Source organism: Hermetia illucens, chromosome 4, assembly GCF_905115235.1.
Source record: "Hermetia illucens chromosome 4, iHerIll2.2.curated.20191125, whole genome shotgun sequence".
Taxonomy (NCBI): Eukaryota; Metazoa; Arthropoda; class Insecta; order Diptera; family Stratiomyidae; genus Hermetia; species Hermetia illucens.
This window is the reverse complement of record NC_051852.1, coordinates 147613224-147634920: the sequence shown is the minus strand read 5'-3', so window position 1 is coordinate 147634920 and position 21697 is coordinate 147613224. Positions and strand designations below refer to the sequence as shown.

At 44.0% G+C, this 21697-nt stretch overlaps 1 protein-coding gene across 3 annotated transcripts in view; it reads right to left on the bottom strand.

Annotated features, from left to right (window-relative positions):
• The window catches only part of LOC119655212 (solute carrier family 12 member 4), a 497211-nt gene that overhangs the window by 77782 nt on the left and 397732 nt on the right, over positions 1-21697 (bottom strand). The gene's annotated exons all lie outside the window — the stretch shown is intronic.

The window sequence follows — 21697 nt, the reverse complement described above, 5'->3', positions numbered from 1 at the left end:
AAAAGAAGCTCTGTTGCTGAATTGAACTTTAAAAAAAAGAGGATTATCTAGTAGGTGGAGTCATTTCTTATGAAGGATTGATATAGGATTTCTTTTTGACTATCAACAAATCAAAACAGCCTATGTACCGAATTTTTGTCAATTTTTTGCTTAGTTTCAATTGCTTTCATCCCCGTAGAACTCAGCTGGTGAGTAGACCTTTTGTTCGATCACGCTAAAGGAGTCAAATGGGCTCCCACATGAGCTTCCGCCGCAACCAGATCGGCCTGGATTGCTATCAGCCAATGGATTACTCAATGATCCAACCGTCTATTTAGTTGACCATTATGCCAGCAATAGCAGAACAATTATCGATAACATATGATTTCTATGTCAAACTGAGGATTTATGGAATTAGAGAGGTGGTAAGCCAGAAGGAATTTTTACGTTTGAGTTAAAGAAAATGAAAAGTTATATATGCTTATTTTAATAAATAAGGACTCAGATATGGAGTGGAGGAATTAAGAATTTTCGATCAAAGAAGTAAAGGAAGTAAATGTTATGTTGTAGAAGGAAAGTGAAAGCAAAGCAGATTGAGGGAAGCGCAACAATCTGCTGGGGCAGCGAAAGGGGAGGGGACTACATTTTGCTTTCCTTCACTAACTTCAACCTAATTGGCCTTTATATCAAAACTAGAAAAGGTGGTTTCAACTGCATTTTCATTCAGATAGCTTACAAGCGATCGATTCTTGGGGGTGGAAAAGAGCTGTTGAATTGCGGGGCGTTGGTGCCCAATGTGGGGTTTGAGATAAGTGAACTACTGAAAGATAGCCTGGTCCAACTCCTAACTTCGTTTTGTTAGTGTAATATATGATATGTTACTTCAAGAGCTTATCATTTTATGTATTCGTTTTCTGACTTATCGTGTCGTAGGTGATTGCCTTTTAGAAGTCACTGGATTTACGGGCCTATATGCTGAAGGGTATTGGTGTTTGACATTCTAAGTGGTGTCTTTCTTTACCTTGAGGTGGAATGACAATCTCTTCATTCATTTATTTGATGTAGATGTAGAGCAGTAGATTAGTATTGGAACTACCACTAACCGGTCAGATGAATCGATTAGAGTTCTTTTCGTGAGGCTTTTCGATTGCAGTTTAATGACTCATTAGACCACTGGGATATCCTTCAAGTGATGTTCAGATGCAACTTCTCCACTTACCGACCAGTATAGTTTACGAGTTGCGCAAGTTAGTATAACATGGCGAAGAATAAGAAAGCGTCTTTCAAGCAGGCATTCTGGCCAATAGCACAGTTTTTTTAATTTGTAGGCAGTTGAACACGTAGTGCCGTTCAGGGAATCCTTGGCCAGATGATCAGGTTTTAAGATGTGATTTAGTCTGCTGGAATTGTTGGCAGATTGGATAAACACACAAAAACTGTTTGGGTGAACAGCGAGTCTTCTGCTTCCGAAAAAGCATAGACCCTAAGGTTCAAAATGCCATGTAATAGAGCTCAGCCTCATCAGGGGCATTTTCATTTCGGATGTACGTGGTTGCGACGATATTGAGACCACATCTTCCATTGTAAGTCGAAAGTGGTCAAATTGACTAAATTTTGATTAAAACGGATTTGATCCCACGCACCGCCTACAAGACACATCCGCGTCCCCCCAAATGACATGAAAGGAACTGATGTGTCCAAAATGACCCCCCTACCTATAGTCCCGAGCCTGTCAAGCGCGTGACGCGGGGACTTCATTAGAGCTGCTCTAAGATGCTGGAAGATCTATACGATCAACTGGTCAACCGGAATGATCTTGTGGTAGCTCCCGGTGGTTCTTTGGTAAACTTGCTATTCTACAGGCGACTTGAGGATGTGATATCGAAGTACATCGTTTTTGAGTTCGTTTTCTTCTTTTTAAATGGTTGCCTTTTCTAGATTATGTAGATTCTTACTAAATCTGTTAATCACAAGGGCTTCAATATGAAACATACGCTTTTTAAGGAATATCATTCTTTGGGTAGCAAGAAGGTGTTATATCTTCATGGAATCTCTTTTAGAAGAACACTGTAAGCTTACCTTTATTTCAACTGGAGCTTTTAACTGTACTAACCTGTGAGTCGAGATGCACTCAAAGCCTCCCCTTCTTGTCGAAAGAGGCGACTAAAAGCTAGCAACCTACAAATTTTGAAATACCGAAACGTCAATGACTCGGATAGGGACTGAGCTCACGGCTATGACATTTGGCTGTCAAAAACCGACTATGATTGGTTTTTGAAATGTGCGTACCCTCCTTGACAACGGTAGAGATCGTCCTTAGAATCCTCGCTTTCTCCAGCTTGAGCGGTAACTCCAGCGATATAAGCTGGACATTCTGGGCCTAAGCGCAGTACAATGGTGAGACTTTGCGGAGTACTCCTCTCCCTCTTGCTACACTAATGACAATGTACTTTTGTACTCTGGAAAGCCAAGTGATAGCAAACACGAATCCGGCCTCCGGTTGATTCTGACGGCTACCGCAAGGCGCGCTCTCTCTTGAATTGGGAGCCGGTTTCTGACAGGCTTCTAACTGCAAGATTTTGGTCTAGGTTAAAAAGCATTACAATTGTACAATGCTACACACTAAGGGAATTTCCGATATAGTGGAGAAAAATACTTTCTACGAGCAATTAAACGCAATTCAGGAGAGACTTCCTAGAGTTGACATTGTGATCGCCATGGGTGACTTGAATACCAAAGTGGGCTCTGAAAACACCCTGCTTGGATATGTGATGAGGAGAGACGGACTTGGCGACCGTAATGGTAATGGTGGGAGGTTCGTGGATTTCTGCAACTTCCACCGCCTCGCCATTGGTTGCACATTATTCGAGCACAGAGCCTGCTATAAGGTCAGTTGGGTTGCACTGATCGGCACTTTATGAGCAATCAGATCGACTGCTTCGCGAACAGCAGTAGGTTTAAAAGTTGTCCTCTGGGTGCGCGTAAAAAGAGAGGCGCTGACATGGGCCTCGAAAAGGATCACCGTGTGGTGGTCGCTTTCATTCGCTTGCGTGTTGCGTCCGCGTCTTCTCGCAGTGTTGTAGACATGCGACCCCCTAAGTTCAACATTGACGCAACTGCCGCTTGACAGTGGGAGAGCTACCTTGCTAACCGAACGTCAGACATACTGAGTAACCCGCCTGAGAATATCGTTGAGCACTGAACCGCTGTCAAAAATGCTCTTTTCTTGGGTGCTACACAGGTTGTCGGGGTCGTCCTGAAGGAGCGTCATAAAATCTGGTTGACATGGAAACATGGAGTGATGAACGGTAGGAGTTGAAGGTTCTACTGACCGCTGCGAGTGATAGCTGGGATGGCGCGATCGAATTTTGATACCGAGCGAAATCTCGAGAAGTTCAGAGTAGGGTGCGTGGTGACAAGAAAAAAATTGTTATTACGCTGATTAGGGGATCAGAATATGCTGCGTATCGCAATGATTTCAGAAATGTAGACAGCATCATGAAAGAGTTTGCATGTGGTCGCGAATCTTTTGATTGTTTTGTGGAGGACAACAATGGTTGACACGATTATGAACAACTGAAGACGTGGAAAGAACACTTCACAATTCTTCTTAATCGTATTATATACGGTGAGGTTCCTCCTCTTGTAGATGAAATGGCTACTGATCATAACATGCGGATACGGGCTGTTCCTCCAAGCAGAAAAGAAATCATTTCACTCATCAATGAACTCGAACGACGGTCTTCCAACAGAGTTATTTATCGTTGCACCTGCAGTTACTGTAGATCCGCTCTACTCGAACCGAAATCTTGGGAATCTGAGACCTTTCCTACAGAGTGCAAAGAGGAGATAATCGCCAAGATTTCAAAGAAGGGGAGCCGTTTTGAATGCGACAATTGGGTATTTCCGTGCTCCCTGCCGTCGCAGCTAGCTGAAATAATTCTGGAACGCATCAAAGAACACCTCGAAAGCTTGGTTGACAGAGAGCAGGCTGGTTTTCGCTCGGGATCCTCCTGCATTGACCACATCAACGCCCTACAGATCATTTTGGAACAGTGCGCGGAGTTTAGATCTTCGCTTTCGAGAAAGCTTTTAATAGAGTGAACAGGGAATGTATCTGGGGTGCTCTACGCAGGAGGGGCATTCCGGAGAAATTAATAGCTTTATCAGAGCGACATATGATGGCGCAAAATGCCATGTACCACACAGAGGAAAAAACTCTCATAAGGTTGCGAGGTCCAAAGCGGAATCTGCCAGAGTAGCATCCTTGCACCGATATCGTTTCTTCTTGTTATCGATGACGATCTTTATGCTTCCTTTTCCGGAAGATGTGTAGGAATTCAAACACCTCGATAACGCTGATAACATCTCTTTGTTCTCTCACTGAGTCATGGACTTTGACCAAATGGGTCTGAATTTGGAAAGAGAGGAAAGTAGAGTTGGACTGCAGATAAACACCAACAAAATCAAGGTTCTCAATCTGACGGGCCATCGCACTCTCTCTACCTGCATTAATGGGTGTGGTTTCTGCCGGCGGTGCCCGGACTGGATGTTACCTGATGCATTAGAAGCGCTAGATTCGCATTCATCGCCTTATCTAAAATCTGGAAATGCAATTATCTCAACAAGAAGATCAACTTGAGATTCTTCTGTGCTAGTGTTCTTTCTGTGTTGTTATATGGGGGTAGCACATGGGAAGTGAACGTCATATAATCGGAGTATGCTGGCCTGGCACTCTGAAGCGAAGAAATTGGTTGGCGCATATGGGTGGCACTTGTATGCAGTTTGCTTGGAAGACAGAAATGCAGTCGAATCCACTTTCGCAAAATGGCCAACGAATGGATCGCCCAAAGGGCACTTGGCACAGAACAGTAGAGGATGAGTGCGAGCGTCTCGAGTAGTCTTGGTGGGAGTTGAAGGGAATTGAAGGTAACCGCGAGTGATGGCTCGTTGGTGTGATTGATGCGCTATATTCTACCAAGGGGTGAAGGGTAATGATATATATTTAAACAGTACAACAAAATATTTTTGGGATTTTTAACTTTATTTCTTGTGATAACAGGGCAAGCTGTAGGATCTATTCATTCTACCCCCGTAATAAGGTGAATCGAGAGACCTATGCAAATTCTATTATTTGCTTCCACTTCTATGATCCCTACAATATTCCATTTCAACCATAATGTGAAAATCAGAACAAACACTTAAGATACAAGTGAATCTATCTTTCAAACAAAACTTGGAAATATTCTTTGAAACAATATCCCTCAAATCAGGATTGCTTTTCTAAGTTTCCGGTTCACAAATTCGTCCTGTATTGCTGAATGTTTACGACACAACAATTCTTTCATCCCCTCGTTAGTGGACTATTTCTATTGTGTGACTTTCCGCATTCAAAAACCCAGTTCTCTCCGACTCAACTGGATTTCATTGTCAGTCATGCTACGTATGTATCCTTCGTGTGTCGGGTCCGTAAGCGATATCAACAATAGCTTCGGTGACTGCCTAGCGAGCAGAGATGGAGAGTTTTCAGTATCAAGAATATCTTATTTTCCGTGCATGGTATAACGTTAACTAGATTTCATGTCACGGTAGCTATCATTTGTACAATATGAGGAGGAACAATTCCACAATCAGTGGAACATTCAGGATATATTTTGCTGTTTATATACGTAAAGCCGGTCTCAGTTGAGTGGTCGTGTCAGCTCAGTTGAAAAGGGAGCAAATCCAGAGAAGGCATTAATTATTTTATTTGTTTATTGTCTACGATACAATCCCTAGGAAAAAAAGGTCCTTGTTTCTCTTAAAGGATGACTGATTCCGCAAATTGTCAATAATCCTGGCTTGATGTATTTTGACTTTTCGAACTGATATTTTGAATATCCTGCTCTTCTGATGCCGCCTCCTTTCTTGTTTTTCTTGTGTCATCCTATTGATATCTGAAGGACATCCATTCATTTATATTTTTTTTTCTAGCGACGCAAAAGGACTTTCGTGGGAGAGAAAAATTCATTTTGTCGTATATATTTTCAAGAGGGTTATATTTAACGGTCTGTTAAGTTTGTTGTGTCATAATGTTGATATTTATACTATATTCTCTTGCTCCTGGACAGATTGTTGCTGTTGGTTGTATTATTTGATGTTCCTATCGTTGACAATGATGGCTTTGTAATGCATATGGACGAGTGTGTCCTTTCCGCAATGGAGTGGAATTTATTGATATTCGGTCTGGCGACCTACATAAATTTCTGAATATCCTTCCTTTTCAAGATGGCTAGTTGGTCGGAGATATAATGCTATGAATTGTTAGGAAACATCTGCCTGATATAGCAATATGGTTAAGGAGCATGGGATTACATTGATTTGTTTTTCTGAATACTATTTCCTGTCAGCTGGAAAGTTAGTTTTCTGATTGAGGGGTTGATTTTTGGAAGAATTTAACATTCATGTGAAATGGAAGAAAAAAGTTAGGTTTGATGAGCGCCATAAATAAAATGGAGTATAGCGCGCTGACCACACCCACACGCATATTGATTCCTGATGACGTGTGAAAATTTATCCACGATCATTTGAGAAGCTTGGGCTCTTTTTTCATTGTTCAGCACCATCTAAATCTAGAGCCATCCACTCGCCGGCCATCCAATGAGTGAGTTGTCCACTGCCATTTTTGTCATCCTATCAAAGCCTGCAGCATCCAAGTACCAATGGTGGCCACTTTCTATGGACTACTCCCATATAGCAGAATTTTAGCGTAGGGAAACTTCAACTTGATGATAGTGGTTGGTGTTTATCTTCTGTCCGACTCTACTTGTCCCCTTTTCCAAATATAGAGTAACATAGATATATCAGAGTAGTTGATGTGTTTGTTGGAAATGTGACTTGGTCCTTTGAAGCTGGCCCAGTTTTCCAGGCAAGGCAACATGCAGAACTTCTTCTTTTTTTTCAACAACATTTCGGGGTGGCCAAATTGACCACCGTCAAACACCAGCAAAGAGCTTACCAAACAAATCAACGAAAGTAGCTAGCACTCTAACTCCAACGCTTGCTCTTTGCTAGCCAGGCTTGGATATGTGGGAAGACCTGTTAGAGATTTTAGTCTTACTTGCTTCGTACGATTGGACCTGCACCAAAATGCTCTGAAACTCAGTTGCATCGGGAAAGAACCGTAGTCTATATTAAAACGAACGGATAACGTGAAAAGAATATTTTTGAATCGACGCTGAGTGTGGAGGTCGGGAAGTAGAACCCACGATGAATTACATTTTCTTTCATGAGGTGCGACCAGTGAGGTTCCTACCCCCTTTCTTGGTAACAATCGCATGAATTTTCTCCAAAAAGATTTAGGTTTTTCGACAATGTACAAAGGCGCATAAAATGGAATGTATCGGCCGAGGTTTGATTCATTCGATTTCAGTGCTGCTTTCTATCTGTAAAAAAACTGACCACAGACCTGAATTAAGGCGGTACTTCAAATGCGTCATGATTGGACACTTAACGTTGGTATGAAGCAGCAGGGTGGTCAAAGGGTAGTATAGGTCCCGGGGCGAAACGTGGATTGGTACCCACGATGGAGCATAAAACCTGGGAAATGCCTGCTGAACCAACACCAACAGCTCTACTACCAAACCCTATCTCCACCTCCACGTGGTGACCGCTGGGAGCTCTTTCTTAACGAAAAGCTGCAGACGGAGAAGGATGAAGGCGAGTCTCCCGCGCCTAAAAACGGGACAAATTGTACCAACTGGTCCTCCAGGTTGGGGGTTGGGTAGGGCTGACAACCCTACACGGAAAACAACCGTTACGAAGCCACAACAGGAGCCTCGGATAGGACGGATATTAAAACGACGGACCCGGCAACGACAAAGGAACAACGATTTGCGCATTTTCTCATGGAACGTGCGCTCCCTGTACAGAGATGAAGCTGATAAGCAGCTAGCCGATACCCTGTCCCAATATAGGGCTGATATAACAGCGTTGCAAGAGATGCGATGGACAGGGACCGGTTTCCTGGAGAAGAGCCACTACACCATATATTATAGCGGCCATCCAGTAAACCATGTGCTCGGAGTAGGTTTCTTAGTCAGCCAAAAAATGAAACCTGCTGTTATCGGCTTTGAAAGTATAAGCGAACGGCTATGCACTCTGCGCTTGCGAGGCAAGTTTAGAAATATAAGCCTCATAAACGTTCACGCCCCTACAGAGGAGACTGCAGAGTCGGAGAAGGATACCTTCTACGAGGCAGTAGAAAGAGCCCTCGAAGCCTGTCCCAGATATGATATCAAAATCATACTTGGGGATTTCAACAGCCAAGTAGGGAAGGAGCCCGTATTCAGGCGATACGTTGGCTCCCATAGCTTACACGAAAAAACAAATGATAACGGACTGCGGACTATTCCGGACTATGGTTGTTGGAAGTACCTGGTTTGCGCGGAAAGCGGTCCACAAACATACGTGGGCCTCTCCAGACGGGACCACTTTCAACCAAATTGACCACGTGTTGATCGAACGCCGCCACCTCTCAGCCTTGATGAATGTCAGAACATATAGGGGGGCCAATATAGACTCGGATCACTATCTCGTTGGCATGGTGCTCCGAGCTCGAATAACAATACCACCTAGAATCCCCTCTGACAATCAGGTGAGAGTGAACACTGAAGCCATCCACAACACAACCCTCCGCGACACCTATAAGAGGGAAATGGATGCCGCAATAACCGCAGTCAATAGAGGACCTGGAGATGAAGCATCAACTAATGATCTTCACAACCATCTGAAGAACGTTATCATGGATACGGCCACAAATATACTTGGCCCCAGCCGCAAAAGGAGTCGGAACGGCTGGTTTGACGATGAATGTAAGCTAGCAACGGAACGGAAGAATGCCGCATACCGAGTAATGTTGCATTCTCAAAGAACGCGGGCACGCGCAGAGACTTATCACGAACTCCGTCGAGCGGAAAAGCGACTTCACAGACGGAAAAAGGAAGCCTGGGAGAACCAACAAGTCTGTGAACTAGAAAAGTACAGGGAGCAACCGCACCAGGCGCGGAAGTTTTACCAACAAGTCAGCAGGATGAAGCCTTATACACCTCGATGCTCATCCTGCCGAGACAAAGAGGGAAATCTGATTTCCGACAGAATGGGCATATTAGAGCGATGGGTTGAGTACTTTGATGAGCTACTGAACAACCAGAACATCGGCGAGTTGGAGGTCCCGCCAACTGAAGACGACGGACAAATACTGCCACCACCAAGTTTAGGAGAAACAGTCCGTGCAATTCATCGGCTAAAAAATCATAAGTCGCCAGGAGCCGATGGAATTACAGCCGAATTGGTTAAATATGGAGGCGACCAGTTACACCAAGTGGTTCATCAACTTGTGCTCAAGGTATGGGACAGCGAATCAATGCCTGACGATTGGCAGCGAGGCATAATCTGTCTCATACATAAAAAGGGAGATATCACACAGTGCAGCAATTATAGAGGTATCACGTTGCTGAGTACCATCTATAAGATATTCTCCACTATCTTGCTAGGCCGGATAGCCCCATACGCCCAGAACATCATTGGCCCATACCAAAGAGGCTTCACTCCAGGCAAATCAGCAACAGATCAGATTTTCTCTCTGCGGCAGGCGATGGAAAAACTGTTGGAATATGGACAACAGTTGCACCATCTGTTCATCGACTTTAAAGCCGCCTATGATAGCATAGCCAGGGTAAAACTGTACACGGCCATGAGAGAATTCGGTATCCCGACGAAATTAATAAGACTGACTAGGCTGACCCTGACCAATGTGCGAGGCCAGATAAAAGCAGCAGGATCACTCTCAAGACCATTCGACATCAACAACGGTCTACGACAAGGGGATGCGCTATCATGCGTCCTCTTTAACCTGGCCCTCGAGAAGATGATCCGTGATGCTGAGGTGAATGCAAGAGGTACGATCCTCTTCAAGTCCACCCAACTACTGGCCTATGCTGACGATATCGACATCATGGGAAGAACCACCCGAGACGTTCAAACTGCCTTCATCCAGATGGAGCAGGCGGCGCGAGATATTGGGCTGCACATCAATGAAGGCAAGACAAAATACATGGTGGCAACGTCAGCACCGAAGACGAATCAACCAACAACATCAAACCGCACTGGTCAAACACAAGCACGAACAAGAATAAGGATAGGGGAATACAACTTTGAGACCGTTGACAATTTCTCCTATCTAGGGTCGAAAATCACAACCGATAACAACTACGATGAGGAAATCCGCGCACGGTTGTTGTCAGCCAACAGAGCCTACTTCAGCTTACAAAGACTGTTCCGCTCGAAACGTCTCACCATAGGGTCAAAGCTCTTACTGTACAAGACTATGATCTTGCCAGTCCTCATGTATTCCTCGGAAACTTGGGTTCTTAGCAAGAAAAATTGCGAACTCTTGGCCGCGTTCGAGAGAAGAATCCTCCGAAGAATTTTTGGCCCCCTACATGAGGATGGACGATTCCGTAGCCTACACAATGACGAAATCTATGAGCGATACCATGACCGTCCGGTTGTGGATAAAATCCGGCTCAATAGGTTACGGTGGGCGGGTCACTTAATCCGTATGGATGAAGATGATCCCACCCGGAAAGTCTATAAGGGCAATATCTATGGTAGGAAAAGAAGACGAGGCAGACCCTGCCTAAGATGGAGCGATGGCGTGGGCCAGGACGCCAGACAGCTTTTAGGGATATCGAATTGGTGGACCTCGGCGCAAAACCGGGATGTCTGGAGTTCCTTATTAAGGCAGGCCTAGACCGGATACCGGTTGTTGCGCCGTTGATGATGATGATGAAGCAGCAGTATTGACAGGTCTGATCGATGTATGAAGTGTAGGGCGAAAGAGTATACATCCAACGAGTGAAAAAGGTCTTTAAATGCCAATTGTGCCTAGGAAAGAGCAGAGGGGGGAGACTTTATAGATAGAATGGATTATGAGCAACAAGACCAAGTCTATAAGAATGCCAGCAGAAACCTCACGCTTCTTGTTCAACAAAGCCGGGAGAAAGCTATGGAAAAGTCTACTTAGACGAGGCGTAAACTATGGAAGAGCGTCTATGAGAATGTGATTGGCAGGCTTAGCGAGCATTCCCTTCCACAAATTGCATGCCCTCTTCTTTTGCTAAAAATTAACCAGAGTATTGCCACAGCTAAACCGGTGCAGACAGCTTCCAGGAAACCTCTATAAGTGACAGCAATTTCTGCAATCGCCCAAGGCGTGCTGCTGAAAAAATGCAGTAGAATGAGGGATAACGAAGTTCCGGTACTAAACTTAAGGTAATGGTAAAGTCGAGGCTGGATACGCTTGCTGAGTTGCTGTTCCAGACCTCTCTCTACAGATCCATTTTAGTCGTCTTTTTAGAGAGTGTTTCAAAAATGTTGGAGCAGCTAATATACAATAAATTACAGAAAGCAAGGGAGGCCAGATAGGCAATATGACTGTAAGATGTCAGACCAACTATAGATGTCATCAAATTAGTTACTAGCTTAGTCGAAAACGTAATTGACAGAAAGGGTAGTACCAGCAAATATTGGGTGGTGGTGAGAAATGCTTTTAACTCTGGGAAATAGGGTTTAGCGACGATTGGTGTTTCCAGTTATCTCGCTGTAATTGCCAATAGCTATTTACGGGAAAGAAGACTCTAATATGACACCCATGATGGACCCAAATAGTACGTTGTTTCTTCGAATGTCCTATCAAGCTCAGTGTCGGGCTCCTTCTCTCTAGCACTATGCACAATGATGTACCTATTTTTCTAGTTCTGGTCGTGGGTTCCGCCAACGGCTTAGCACTGGTTGTGATCGTAGAACATTTAGTAGATGCTGAGTTACCCCCATACGAAGCAATCCGTGGTGTTAAGGCTTCTTTAAGGATAAAAACGAAGTCGGTTCTCCTCATCAAGTTGGCAAGAGAAATTACGCTGGCATTAGAACTGGGAATGATATCATCATGTTGACGCAAGGTTCAGCTCTGAGCAGCACGTGAAGTGTGCTTAAGACAAAACATCTACTGCGAAGGTAGCTCTAACAAGGATAATGCTTATGTTACTCTATGCAAACTTTCTTTGAGAAAGGGCATTACCGATTGCATCAACTACGGAACAACAGCCCCCAGGGTGTATTCTGTTTTCAGAATAGTGTTAGATGATGTAGCAATTGTCACCTCTGGTATGATGCTGATTTACATTTTGACGGACGTGGTAGCGAATATGTGTAAGCTGAAGTCTATCTCTCCTTTATTGCAGACGCAGAACGCTGGGAGGGAACACATATGAATAGATGGTAACAGAGATGAGAATGTCTAAAAAAGGGTCGGTGGTCACATAGGTGGTTGTGAAGGATTCGGTTCCGAGGGACACGTATATTTAGTAGGTGTCATCTACCTTTTTTTTCTGCAGAACGCAATTTTCCTAATTCCCTTTACCATGAATTCCTGCTCCATATGTTCCTTATCTGATTCGTAGTGTTGAAGTTTACTTTCTTTTCAACATTCCCGGTTTACGTCTGGCATAATTCTTCTCAGCGTCCCATACACAGTTTCTGTTTAAATTACTTCCTCTATTCTTCTTTTTGTTATAATGCTATTGCTGGCTTTATGGTAAACTTAATGGGCAGTGAAGAAATTGACATGACATCCGTCCTGGTTCTATTAATCCTTACCTTCTTATAAGCTGTAATGATCTTTTGATGGCGTTATAAGCTGAATCGGCAGCATGTTACGTGAGTTTCAGGTAACAAATGTCCGGTACAGATGAAAAAAACACTGATGTTCCACCCAAAGGGGCAGTTCAAAGAACAGTTGAAGGTAAGGTGGATGATTAAGTACTTGGAGAGAACATTTTTAGCATGGAATTTTGAGCGTTTGCAAAATGAAATTATGTAACCGCGGGGTCGTAACCGGTTTTTTTTTCTGATTGGTTCATAGTGTGGTATTAAAATAAGAATTCGTTGTGGTTTGCGCCACTAGTGCCAGTTTCGCCATTCCGGGAGTGCTGTTTCGAGAATTCGAGAATATTTAAAACTACTGTAGGGAGGAAAGTTTAAGTTAGCAAGCTGTAGTGCTTTGTAACATCGACGTATTCTTGGAATCGGAGAATGGAAATAGGTTTGGAGCACCGTGAAGGGCACTTTGAAAATGTTTGCGCTGAGTGTATTATAAGAGGTGGTGCGGCAAATGATGCCGTTAGAGCAGAGCAGTCCATTAGACCGCAGAATGTTTGAAAAAGGTTCATACATCAAGATAGGGTCTATGGTGTTATAGAAAGGGAGGTCAAAGAGTAGGTTCTCAGAGGGAAGATTTTTTGAAGAAGAGGGAATTTATTTTGTATCTTTTCTAGGGGGAGAGGAGTGGTTGTCAGGAGCAACGTAAGAGAGTATGAGGGGAATGGGAATGCACAGAAAGGTTGGAGAGAAGAAGGTCAAGAGCGCGATTTAAGCGATTTCTGAAAATGTTGAATTGAAAGTTGATAAAGGAAAGTAAGGAGGGCACTATTGGGAAAGAATAGAAGGCAGGAGGTATTAGGTTAGGAGAGCATAGGAAGATTACAGTTGCTACAGAGGATGAAAGGAAGAGCAAGGGTCAACATGGTTAGGACATTTTTATACAGAAGAGGATGGGGGTAGGGAAAATATCGTAGGACGTGATAAAGGGACATGTGCTTGACGGAATGACTGGTACGATGATAGAATTGTAGTGGAAATAAGAGAGGAAAAATATGGTTTCAGCACGAAAAGGAGACTTAGCAGCTATCAGGGGGCTTTCGTCGGTTGGCTTGTCTAGTGCAGCGCAGTCTCTGCCACAACCAAAGACAGGGTAATCTTCGAGGAGTTCAGAATGTAAAATCCTTTCTTGGGGAGTGATAATAGGGTGCTCCAGTTTCCTTAGGTTGCTCTGCAAAAAATCTAGTTTACCTGTAGAAAGTAAAATTATTTTAATCGATTGAGCGAATTTTCATGACTTGGCCTTTCAAGATAGTCTTATCAGCGGGTGTTGTCATGTGAACTTGTGGCTATGGTGGGTGTGGTTGGATCACCAACCTATCAGCCACTTCATTTTTAGTGGGCGATGATATCTCTGTCTGTACCTTTTCGTTCGGTCGACAGAGTGTGCTACTTACATTTGCGATAGTTTCCCACCAAATAGCTTGATATGGTGCTACTACATGTTTAAGCGCTGTGTACCTGCCGGAGCAGGCTCGATTTGAATACGGTTAGATGTGTTTCTGCTATTACATGATAGTGAATACAAATCTTCACCTGGTAGATGGTCGACATTTTTTGAAGGGCCGGCACAACTCTTCTCTCAGACTTTTAAAAAGTGCCCGGGTCATTGGACGTCCACAAACCCATGACTCACTTGTCGAAAGTTACGTGTTTCATAGGCCTTCCGGCACTTCCGCATAGATATATTTTAAATGTAAGCTTGAGCACTATTTGCTTAGTCGAGAAATTCTTTAGAACATTTCTGTTCTTGGAAGAAGCTGCACCGAAACAAGGGAAAGAGCAAGAATCAAAGACTGAAATTTCAAGAAATGTCCATAACTGCGAGGTGGAGTTCATTGCATTTGGTAGCCGACTAGCATTCGAAACTGTAGAGAGCGCCAGGGGGACGACGATGTGGTAGATTTTAAATACCACCCTTCAAAATTATATTTACTAGTTGTTGTCCTGGGTTAACCGCTGAGGTCCAAAATCATACTAGCGTTTTTAACAACTGAAGCAAAAGGAATTTATTGTCAAATGTTAGGATCTATTATTTTGATAGCTCCTAGTTAGATTTGTCGGAATTGCCAGCTTAAATACATTTCTTAATACTATGGTTTAGTGAACAAATGTTAACTTTAGACGAATTGTTTGCTGAAGAAAGTGATTCATAGGGCAACGGACTATTTTCAATTAGTATAGTATAGTGACAAATTCACAATGGTTGAAGTATTAGTTGCGAGGGGTTGACTCAACGATGATTCTGAAAGGAATCTGTAGATATAATCTATATCGGATTAGGTTAAAAAAGTGGGAGGCACGACAGTTCCGAGAATTCAGGCCCCCGATGGGTCTGGCTGTGCTATTTGCGAATCTAAGGGTGCCACTTAGGGGTACCGGAGCTAATGAATCGTTGAGGAAGATATTTTTAAGGTATATTCGTTTTAAGTTTGATGAAGTTAGCCCTTCCTTTATGAAATGCAAGAGCTTTTCTCCTCTCTTCCATAGTGGCTGCAGATAGCCGTGCTTATTACATAGTTTTCTTGCAGGTGATAGTCTAAGGAGTACTGTTCTAGCTATCTATCATCCCGTGAAAAGACCGTAATAACTGATGCAATTGATTAATATTAAATTCCCGAAATGGCGAATGCCTTTAGGCCCTTTAGCTAATGAGCTATTACCGATACGGACCATTGAAGAGGCCAGTCTTGTAGACTCTCCACGTTGATTGCAACGCTATGTTGGTGACGAATATTATTTCATCCGTGATCATAGCGAGCTATGCCACTTATTCAGCGTTACAGGCGAAGCAGCGTTCCTGTGTGGAGTTGCCAAATCTCCCATCAGGCGCGTCCCTTCGTGCGGATAAGGGAATGCTCGGCGGATGCGTAGGAATATGCACATATACGCATTTGGAGGTGTGCGTGTATGGGCATGCTTATGCGCAGGCCGGGTAGGTGGGAAGTAAACGCCCGCCCGTGGATAAAAATTGGCTATGGGAAGGATACCCAGAAATAAAACCAAACATGGAGGAACAGAAGGAGAATAAAGTTACGGTGCAGGGCTTCGGAAACCCAGTACCGGCGGCTTTTGGGAGTGGGCAAGCAGGCTCCCGGCCGTCGTTGCATTAAATACTACAAGTAGCCTGGAGAAAGAGGCATTTAAAAGGAGTACATCACTTCCGAGAACGCCTGTTCAAAATGCAAGAAAAGATGGGTCACAAACTGGTCAGTTATTAGCCCATAGCGGGGTAACTACACCTGGTCGAAACATGTCGCAGGACTTAGTGGTTGATCCATTTAAGAGAAGCTCGACGATCGTGCGATCTCCTCCGAAATCAACCTTGATGCAGGAAGGAAATCAGGGAAGCTCTCGGAAGGCTAATAAGTACATTAGCGCCCAATGCGAAAACCAAGCGGAGGAGCTATATCAGAGTCCGGAAGAATCATCGTTTGCCCTACTCGGAGGTAAAATAGTAGAGTTGTCTGAATTTACTAAGGACAAACACAACGTGCACCAGGCCATCAAAAACATGGTGCGTACCATTCGGGTACTATACAATGGTGCCAAGCCTCGAAGAAATCAAGCGTCACCCAGGCAACACAAGTGACACCCCCTCAAAATCCAAAGGGCGGTAAACTTGAAAAGAGGAGTAGAGAGTGCGCGAACGATTCTTTCGGATCCTCACAGGACGCGAAAAGGCAAAAAGGCCTCTCACCGGCAAAAGGCAAGGGAAACAAAGTTACCAACATCGTGGAAACTGCGGCGCCGGCTCCAATTGACCCAAGGGAGGCAAAGCCTCAAAAAGGGACCAAGGAAGTATGGACCAAGGTTGGCGGAAGGAAAAATACGACGCAGAAAAGAAGATTACGGCCCAAATTAATCATCATCTCCAAAAAAGGGGATATGACTTACGCCGATATCCTTAGGAAGGTTAAATCCGATCCTGAGCTGATGGACCTTGGAGAAAACGTCAGCCGAATCAGACGCTCCCAGAAAGGAGACTTGATGCTGGAGCTGAAGAAGTCTCCGGGCAAAACGGTGGAAAATTTCCTCGGCAAGATGGAGAAGTCCTTAGGAGAGGAAGCTCAAGTACGGGCCAGAAAGCAGGAGCTTGTCATAGAATGTAAGGACATTGACGAAATCACGACCAAGAAGGATATCCGTGACGCCTTAGAAAAGCAGTTCGGACCACTTGGCTTGCAAGATTCCGCAATCAGGGGACTGAGGAAGGCATGCGGAGCCACGCAAACGGCAACTATAAGCTTACCAACTGAAGCAGCGTTCAAACTGCTGGCAGCTGGGAAAGTAAATATAGGTTGGGTCGTGTGCCGACTCAGGGAGCAGGTATCCCTTAAGCGCTGCTTTAGATGCCTGGAATTCGGCCACATAGCGGCGAAATGCACCGGTGACTGTGACAGGTCAAAATGTTGCAGAAAATGTGGGGGAGAAGGCCATATGTTCAGGGAGTGCAAGGCTGAGCCTGACTGCATGCTCTGCAAGGAAAAAAAGGGCGTCGACTGTCGGCACGTTGCAGGCAGCAGCAGATGCCCAGTGTTTAGGCGAGCCTGCAGTAAAAAAATGAGGTTGATACAAATCAACCTCAACCACTGCGAGGCAGCGCAAGACCTTCTCTCGCAGACCATCTATGAGAAGGGAATCGAAGCTGCCATAATCAGCGAGCCTTATCGCAACAATAAGAGCGGTGCCTGGATTGCAGATGAAACTGGCAAGGCGGCAATATGGGCGTGTGGAAATCAGGCCATTCAAGAAGTGATGGAGTTTCCAGAGGTTGGATTCGTCAGGGCAAAAATAGCTGGTATCTATATATATAGTTGTTATGCTCCACCAAGCGCGACGATAACAGAATTCGAAGAAATGCTAGGTATGCTAGTCTCGGATGCAAGAAGTCGAAACCCCAAGATCATAGCTGGTGATTTCAACGCGTGGGCCGTGGATTGGGGCAGTCGCACTACGAACACCAGGGGCCGTATCCTGATCGAGGCTTTCGCGGAGCTAGATTTGGTGCTTGCCAACACGAGAAACGTTTCCACTTTTCGTGGGACAGGGTCGGGCTCAATAGTCGATCTGACATATGTGAGTACCACATTGGCGAGGAGAATGACATGGTTTGTCAGTGAGCATTATACTCACAGCGACCATCAGGCGATTTTCCTCCAGATCGAATATGGACCATGCGTCGATGCGTGTTCCCGTGAGGCTGGAAACCGGGGTTGGTCCGTGAAAGGGCTTGAGGAGGATGCATTCATAGAGATGCTATTGGGAGGCTAAAGTCCCGGTGGTGCGGCTACGGAAAAGGTAGAGCAAATGATGGCACGCATAACAAGAGCATGCGACGCGGCTATGCGAGAGTCGCTGGAGAAGTGGCAGAAATGGTGGGATGACTCGCAGAGGGGTCGCTGGACCCACACTTTGATTCCCCGTATTGAGGAGTGGATCCAGCGACGACACGGTGAGATTAACTACCATCTGACGCAATTCTTGTCAGGACATGGCGGTTACAGGAAGTACCTGCACCAATTCAGGCTGGATGATTCTCCCTTGTGTCTTGAATGTGGTTGCACACCTGAGGACCCGGAGCATGTTATGTTCCACTGTCCACGATTTCTCTCAGAAAGGAGGAGTCTGGAAGACTCCCTGAAAACCACTCTAAGCCCGCAGAACATCGTCGGGGAAATGTTGAAATCGGAGGGAAATTTGTGTGCGGTGAACACCGCAATCAAACGAATACAGGAGGAACTGGGAAGAGCGGAGCGCGCAAGGAGGACGCGAAGAACGGAAGGCGTGGTCGCGTAAAGCGCAGTCCACCCCGCGAAGTAATGCTTTGCGGCGGTCCCGCGGGGCAGGAAAAAGGAGAAAGTGGGGGTGGTTTTAGTGGGTGAGGATCCCACACGCTGCTGCAACCTGGCGCGGCAGTGTCTTTCTAAGACTTCCACCTCCATCCATAAAAAAAAAAAGCCGAAGCAGCGTTTAATGCCTTTGGTAGCTGCTGGGAACTTGGATCCAAAGAGGGGATGAGAGTAGTTACGCTGAGAGCACAGATGCTTTAATCGCTCAGTTGAATACTGTCATTGATAACAATCATTGGGGTCGATCGTCAGGAACCATACCATCCATAAAAATCTTGACCCCGAAGCTAATGAATCCGTGACTAATACAGGATACAAATGCATCAAGAGAGAAGTAAGAGGATTTTTGAGGTCACATCGTCTACATTTTGAAAACCTGAAATAGTTGCCCCTGACCTGCAGGAATCCATGCACATTGGTATTAAACTTAACATAGTTGAGGATATATAAAAGACAGAAAATCCAATTTGCTAAGAAGCTTTGTCATGTAGCTGTCTCATCAGGACACTTTTACCTTAACTATGCGACAAATTCCCATCTTTCCACACATCTTAGTTTACTAAATTGCACAAGAAAGTGTCACTCTCTATATTTTGCAATATTTCAAAATAGATATTGTCAAAGGAGAAGCTCTTTATCTCGGTAAAACCAAAAGGACACTCCAAATGTGACGGTCACATATCTCAATTTGTATTACAATTTACTTGAAATTTGCATAGCTCTGCTATCCTCTGTTATCCTCGAATATGTGAACAATATCATCTCGACGTGTTCCACTTCAGCGACTTAGTTTGCCATAGTTCCATTTGTGTCTGCTTACGACTTGCGAACCAAGCGATCTATTCCCCCATTGTATGGAGATCCCGTTCCGTATTTTCACCGGAATTAAAACGATTCCTTCAGATAAGATAGCACATGTATATGCATATTGAATGCTTGTGAATGCAAAACTGTTCTGCAATCTGGCAAATCCTGCTGGAGGAGCAATCGATTTGCTACGGAGGACAGGGCTATATATATATATAGATGTCATAGTAGTGTGCGCGTTTTATGCGGAAAACATGAGGATTTCCTATGTTTGTTCTCCTAGAGGTAGACACAAAAAAAGCGAGCACGCAAAGTAGGCCACGTAGTTGTCACCGGATGAGTCCTGACGACCTATGGTCTTAAATTGGAAGTGGATGTGTACGATACAATAGCGTCAGTCCTTTCTTTCCGCTGTCGACTTAGTGTTCTCTTCAGCATTTTATTTTCATCAAATCGCCTCTATAGGCACTCAAAAGTACAAGTTCCCAATTCAGCCTGTTTCAGTGTCAATCCTTATTAGGCATGGCCTCAAATATGCATAACCAACGAGTACGTACTCTAGCAGAATATTGTGGGTACGTGACTTGCAAATTTCTTTTGAAATGCTCGGGAGACAATATTCGGTCGCTCCACATTCAATTGACAACATTCAGATACGCCAAGGAGATACTCAACAAGGCTTGCAGCAATTTTTGTCGAGAAGAGGTCGTGGATTGCGTGACATCCTTGTGAAATATGATTGGTACCGTGGGTATTCTGTTCCCAAAATCTTTCGTATGCAAAGGACATGCACGTCTAGATATCCCAATGGGGACGAGATAGACATTGGGTGGGGACACTTTTTGCCTCTTCTGATAACATTCCAAGTTTATCTGGTCCTAAATTTGAGTCGTTGCAGAAAATCGATAGATGCTTTGTTCTTCCGGAAACTACCCTAAGGTGAGATGATTTCAGGTTGGCACGACTAGGATTGTCGATTTTCCTATGTGTTTTCTTATGGTACCATGTTCACGTACGACCGTATTTTCTTCAAAGCCAGGACATGTGGCGTCTCGTATGAAATTATGTCAAGTGTTCTTTTTTTTTATTGATTTCCCTTGATATTCGATTATACGTTGTGCTGCCCCACAATTGAGATTCGAGTGTCGTCCCAAGGTGTCATATTCTGCTTCGCCTTCAGCTCTCTATTTCTCTGAAAAATTGGCACAAGTATTGAAGACAAGCGGAAGGCGAAATACAAAGATGAGTGAGCTGATGGAGTGGAGAGCATTCAAGAGGGTTGTGGAAGGTTAATATATTGTATAATATGATATATTATTGATCTGATAATTTAATTGAGAGGATTTTATTATATTATGTTGTCGGACGGCAGTCATGCCAGTGAGGTGGATAGATGACGTAGTAGATAAGTTAAATGGATTAATGGAGAGTGGTGGGCTCACCAGTGGGTTGAAGTAATACCTCTGCTTTGTTACGGTATTAAATTTGTTACTTTGTTTGTTAGCAGGGTTTTTCGAGCCAGAAAGTCCTCAGCGTCCCATTATTCCTGCGCTTAATCAACGTTCTCAAATTTCCCACTTACAAACACCACTTTGACCACAATGACAGCAAAACTTCACAACAGCCGTCCTCCACGTATTAAATATTTAAAGGATAACGAGTGGCAGCATTCATCCCCTTTAAGCGTTTTACACTTTATAGGGTTTGCACAGTATCTACGTGAACAGCACACTACAAGCTTATGTACAGAGTACGGGCTACAGTCATAGAACGATGCCGAACTTAATGGATCCATTAAAAATAAATTGACTGACTCAATTAGTTAGGGCTTACTTTAATATAAAATAGCGCGTTTTCCCAGCAGAATAATGACTAAGCTGTTTAACAGCTGCCTAAAGAAAAACACTGTCCTACATTGATGGTGCGATTTGTTTCGTTTAGGCGTGTATCGTGGAAATTCTGCTTTGGCCTTGAACAAGGATAAAGTATTTTAATAAAGGAAAATGCAGATATATAATAAATAAAGAAAGCGTGGAAAGTAGGAAAAGTATTAAAAGGGTAGATGGAGTATGGAGAGAGGTTTATCGTTGGAAAAGTGCAATTTATGTTTACGTGCGATCATAAACGAGTTTCTTTTATTAGATGCCTTGAACTCACATTACAGGGCTGAAAAAAATACCATCCTATCGTAGGGTCGTTGATTGTGTGAAATGTTGTCTTATTTTCTTGAAACTGAGACACAGTCACATTTTATGATGCCTTTGTTTACAACAATTTCACAAGAAGTAGACAAATTTGAATTG